Here is a 6,043-nt window from a genome sequence, read left to right on the forward strand (position 1 = left end):
TTGGGACTGTTCCTCTTGATCCCTATGATAGAACACCGAGGTTGCCAGGTTTAATAATGCCTCCAAATTTTGTTCAGGGCCCAGGGCTTGCTTTTGTAGCTTTCTTCTGATATCTGCAGCTGATTGGGTAATAAACTTATCTTTTAGAATCAATTGACCCTTGAGTGACAGGGGAGTATATTTTCTTAAGGTCTCCCATACCCTCTCGAGGAAGGCAGAAGGATTTTTTCCTTTCCCTGAGTTATGATAGACATCATTAAATAATTCCTGGGCTTTTTCCTAATTCTCCTCAGTCCTTCTAGAACACAGGTCAACAGATGTTTACGACTCCAGTCTCCATGATCTGAGTCAAGGTCCCAGTGGGCATCCATACTGAGGATGGCTTGCAGACCAGTAGGGAATTTGTCCCTTTCTTTGGCTGTCATTCTATCATTTACTTGACTAAGATATCAGGTATCTCCAAACTCTCCGATGGCAGCTAAAGCCGCATTCTTTTCATTAAAGGCCAGGTTTTGATCTAACAGTAGCATGACATCTCTCCAAGCGAGGTCGAAGGTTTGCCCTAGACCCTGTAGGACATCTATGTACCTATCAGGATCATCTGAAAACTTCCCCAGGTCTACTTTGATCTGCTTTAAATCAGAGAGGGAGAAGGGGACATGTACCTGGATTGGGCCAAATTCCCCTCCCCTACAGTTTGAAGGGGACATAACTGATAGCCTGAGGGGTTTTGGTGCTTTGGAGATTTCTTTGCTTATTTCCTTCTGGGCAGGGGAGATTAGAGAAGGATTATCATTAAAAGGAAGGGGAGCTATAGGGAGGCTAGGATATGGAGGTAAGCTGACAGGTCCTCCTGTGGGATGTAAATTGTAAGCTTTGCATAGTTGTGTATTCTCCCTCAATGAAAAGAAAGCTTGGGCATAAGGTATTTCACTCCATTTGCCCCCCTTACAGAAAAGGTCAAGCTGCAGGATAGTATTGTAATTTGTACTTCCCTCAGGTGGCCATTTTTCCCCATCAGAGAGAGAATATTGGGGCCAAGCCACAGTGCAGAAAAAAATAAGCCGCCTTTTTTTCAGGGTTTGTGGGTCAAATTGGTCCCAATGGCTTAGGATGCATTTCAAGGATGAGCCTGTTGATGCCTGGGTGTTTCCCATCTGAAAGACAAAACCACCCACAGTTTTGGTTTGTTTTGTTTCTCCCCCTGCCCAAGAACTCACAACGGTCCCTGGACTCTGCTGATTGGAATAGTTGCACTCACCGACGCAGCAGCAGAAACAACCCCTGCCCAAGAACCCGCAAAGGTCCCTGGACCCTGCTGATCAGAATAGTTGCGCTCACCGACGCAGCAGCAGAAACACTAGTTTTCCTCCCAGACCATATGGAGGACCAAGGAAGGTCGGATTTAGTGGCCCTTACTGACGCATTCTCAAAAACCTGCACTCTTGCCTGTCCTCCTAGACCACAAGGAGGACTGAGAAAAATCGGATTTAGTGGCCCTTACCAATGCATTCTTGAAAACCTGTTAGAGTCCTAAGCATTCTCCTCTTAGTATTGGGACTTTACCCCTGACCTATAAACATGTTATGTCCCAAAAATGAAGTGGAGGGCCATACCCTGAGGGAGGGAAGGGATCTCCAGGGTTGGAAGAATGACACCTTTTGTCCTCACTTATATGAATAGGAAGGATACAATTTCTGAGGCTCCCCATATCCTAGCTTCAGGAATAGCTTTTGTTAGGCCTGCTTGTCTGAGGAGGGATCCTAAAATTCCAGGTAGTCCCCTCTACGATGGGGCTTTGGGCAAAAATTATGTCTTTCTTATTGGTGAGCCCAGTACCTAAAGAAGGTAACAGAGTCTTGGAGTTTATACTAGAAGTCATTCTTATAGGAGAAACTAGAAAAACACCAGAAACAGGGAGTGATTTTTAGAAGTGGGACTAACCTCAGAGAAGAGAGGCGAGAGGAAGTTCGTCTGGCAGGCATTACGACCCGGGGGCAAGAGTCATGGTAGATAGAACAGATGGGTGAGTCTCGCTTGGGTGACATGTCTTTGAGAGTTCCACTCATGGCCACAGGGTCAACCAACTTGTTGTTGGGACCCCAGAGCTGCATGGCTTTCCTCTGACGACCCTCAGCTCAGCCTAGAAGTACAGGAAAAGCAGAAGCTGGTTCCAGGCAAACCAACACTCCCAACTCCAAAGAGTCAGGGGTTGTTAGAGAGCCCTTTCTCAGAAAGCCTGACACCCGTGTCTTTAATCCAGCAGCCACTCTAGTTGCTTTCAACTGGCTGACAGGTGCCCGGTATCTAGGCCCTTAATTCTAGGGAAAAATAGGACAGAATAGCAAGTGAAAGGGGTCTGTTGGTGCTCACGGCTCGGTGATAGTCGATGTCCCACTGCTTGGTGATAGGTGAAAGTCTCACCACATGGTGATAGGTGAAAGTCCCTTTGTGGTCACCAAAATGTGTCTGGAATTGGTGGGTTCTTGGTCTCACTGACTTTAAGAATGAAGCTGCTGACCCCTGCGGTGGGTATTACAGTTCTTAAAGATGGTGTATCCGGAGTTTGTTCCTTCAGATGTTCAGATGTGTCTGGAGCTTCTTCCTTCTGGTGTGTTCGTGGTCTCGCTGACAGGAGTGAAGCTGCAGACCTTCACGGTGAGTGTTACAGCTCTTAAAGGTGGTGCATCTGGAGTTGTTCATTCTTCCCAGTGGGTTCATGTTCTCAGAGAGAGGAAGCAACAGAGAGACAAACAGAGACAGAGAGGAAGAGATGGAGACAGAAAGTCAAAGAAAGAAGGAAGGAAAGAAAGAGACAATGGAGAAGTCAAAGAGAAAGAAAGAGAGATGGAAGTAGTAAAGAAAAAACTGTGTACCCTATTCCTTTAAAAGCTCCCAGAGTAAATTTCTAAATGTCTGTCCAGCCAAGGCATATTCTTCTTATGTGGAACATTGACCTATATCTACCTTCCCACTAACGGGACAGGCACCTGCACCTTAGTCTTTCTAAGTCCCAACACTAATATTGCCCCAGGAAATCAGACCTTATCAGTACCCCTCAAAGCTCAAGTCCGTCAGCACAGAGCCATACAACTGATACCCCTACTTATAGGGTTTGGAATGGCTACTGCTACAGGAACAAGAAAAGCTGGTTTGTCTACTTCATTATCCTACTACACACTCTCAAATGATTTCTCTGACAGTTTGCAAGAAATAATGAAATCTATCCTTACTTTACAATCCCAAATAGACTATTTAGCAGCAGTAACTCTCCAAAATTGCCAACGCCTAGACCTCTTCACAGCTGAGAAAGGAGGACTCCATGCCTTCTTAGGGGAAGAGTGTTGTTTTTACACTAACCAGTCAGGGATAGTACGAGATGCCCCCTGGCATTTACAGGAAAAGGCTTCTGAAATCAGACAACACTTTTTAAACTCTTATACCAACCTCTGGAGTTGGGCAACATGGCTTCTCACCTTTCTAGCTCCCGCAGCAGCCATCTTGCTGTTACTCACCTTTGGGCCCTGTATTTTTAACCTTCTTGTCAAATTTGTTTCCTCTAGAATCAAGGCTATTAAGCTACAGCTGGTCTTACAAATGGAATCCCAAATGAGTTCAACTAACAACTTCTACTGAGGACTCCTGGACCAACCCGCTGGCACTTTCCCTAGCCTAGAGAGCTCCCCTCTGGAGAATACTACAACTACAGGGCCTCTTCATCGCCCCTATCCAACAGGAAGTAGCTAGAGTGGTCATAGGCCAAATTCCCAACAGCAGTTGGGGTGTCCTGTTTAGATGGGGGATTACGAGGTGACAACTTGCTAGCAGCCCTCACTCTTGGTGCCTCCTCGGCCTCCACGTTCACTCTGGCAGCCCTTGAGGAGCCCTTCAGCCCGCCACAGCACTGTGGGAGCCCCTCTCTGGGCCAGCCAAGCTCCCTCTGCTTGCAGGGAGGTGTGGAGGGAGAGGCATGGGTGGGAACTGGGGCTGCATGCAGCACTTGTGGGCCATCGCGAGTTCTGGGTGGGTGTGGGCTCAGCAGGCCCCACACAGGAGCGACTGGCAGGCGCCACCAGCCCCGGGCAGTGAGGGGCTTAGCACCCAGGCCAGCAGCTGCGGAGGGTGCTCCAGGTCCCCCAGCAGTGCCGGCCCACCAGTGTTGTGCTCAAATTCTCACCAGACCTCAGCTACCTCCCCATAGGACAGGACTCGGGAACTGCAGCCTGCCAGGCCCAAGCCTCCCCATCCCCACCCCCCGCCCCCGCCACTGTGGGCTCCCACCGACCTGAGCCTCCTGGACAGGCGCTGCCTCCTGCTGCATGGTGCCCAGTTCCATCAACCACCCAAGGGCTGAGGAGTGCAGGCACATGGCACAGGACTAGCGGGCAGCTCTGCCCACGGCCCTGGTGCAGGATCCACTAGGCGAAGCCACCTGGGCTCCTGAGTAGGGTGGGGACTTCGAGAACCTTTATGTCTAGCTAAGGGATCGTAAATACACCAATCAGTACTCTGTGTCTAGCTCAAGGTTTGTAAATACACCAATCGGTACTCTGCATCTAGCTAACCTAGTGGGGACTTGGAGAACTTTCTGTCTAGCACTCTGTGTCTAGCTAAAGGATTATAAACACACCAATCAGCACTCTGTGTCTAGCTCAGGGTTTGTAAACACACCAATCAGTACTCTGGGTCTAGCTCAATGTTTGTAAATACACCAATCAGTACTCTGTATCTAGCTAACCTAGTAGGGACTTGGAGAACTTTTCTGTCTAGCACTCTGTATCTAACTAAAGGTTGTAAACACAACAATCAGCACTCTGTGTCTAGCTCAGGGATGACAAACACACCAATCAGCTCTCTGTGAAATGGGCCAATCAGCTCTCTGTAAAATGGACCAACCAGCTCTCTGTAAAATAGACCCATCAGCTCTCTGTAAAATGAACCAATCAGCAGGACGTGGGTGGGGTCAGATAAGGAAATAAAAGCAGGCAGAGCAAGCCAGCCAGTCGGGGTTTGGGGTTCCCTTCTAAGTTGTGGAAGCTTTGTTCTTTTGCTCTTTATAATGAATCTTGTTGCTGCTCTCTCTTTGGGTTCATGCCACCTTTATGAGCTGTAACACTCACGGGGAAGGTCTGCAACTTCCCTCCTGTCAGCAAAACCACCAACCCACCAGAAGGAATAAGCTCCAGACACATCTGAACATCTGAAAGAACAAACTCCAGACACACCATCTTTAAGAATACTCCCTGTGGGGTCGCAGCTTCATTCTTGAAGTCAGCGAGACCAAGAACCCATCAATTCCGGACACAAAATGAGTAACAGATCCATACTGGAGAAAAGGGGAAAAAAGCCTCATTAAAAAAAAAAGCCTATTCTAAGTAATTTTGAATGCAGTACTCTATTTCTCCTCAGTTTAAAACCAAAAAGAACTAAATAGATATTGAACTTCAGTTAGAATGTTTATCTCGGCCCAGCGCGGTGGCTCAAGCCTGTAATCCCAGCACTTTGGGAGGCCGAGACGGGCGGATCACGAGGTCCGGAGATCGAGACCATCCTGGCTAACACAGTGAAACCCCGTCTCTACTAAAAAATACAAAAAAAAAAAAACTAGCCGGGCGAGGTGGCAGGCGCCTGTAGTCCCAGCTACTCGGAAGGCTGAGGCAGGAGAATGGCGTGAACCCGGCAGGCGGAGCTTGCAGTGAGCTGAGATCCGGCCACAGTACTCCAGCCCGGGCGACAGAGCAAGACTCCGCCTCAAAAAAAAAAAAAAAAAAAAAATAGTGAAGTTGGCCAGGCATCGTGGTGTGTACCTGTGGTCCCAGCTACTCGGGGGGCTGGGGTGGGACGATCACTTAAGCTCAGGAGGTCCAGGAGGTTGCAGTGAGTATGATTGCACCAGTGTACTCCAGCCTGGGTGACAGAGCAAGACCCTGCCTCAAACATAAAAAGAGAGAGAGAGAAAAAACGGAAAGAAGAGAGAGAGAGAGAAAAAGAAAGAAAAAGAAAGAAAGAAAGAAAGAAAGAAAGAAAGAAAGAAAGAAAGAAA

Source organism: Piliocolobus tephrosceles, chromosome 20, assembly GCF_002776525.5.
Source record: "Piliocolobus tephrosceles isolate RC106 chromosome 20, ASM277652v3, whole genome shotgun sequence".
Lineage (NCBI taxonomy): Eukaryota > Metazoa > Chordata > Mammalia > Primates > Cercopithecidae > Piliocolobus > Piliocolobus tephrosceles.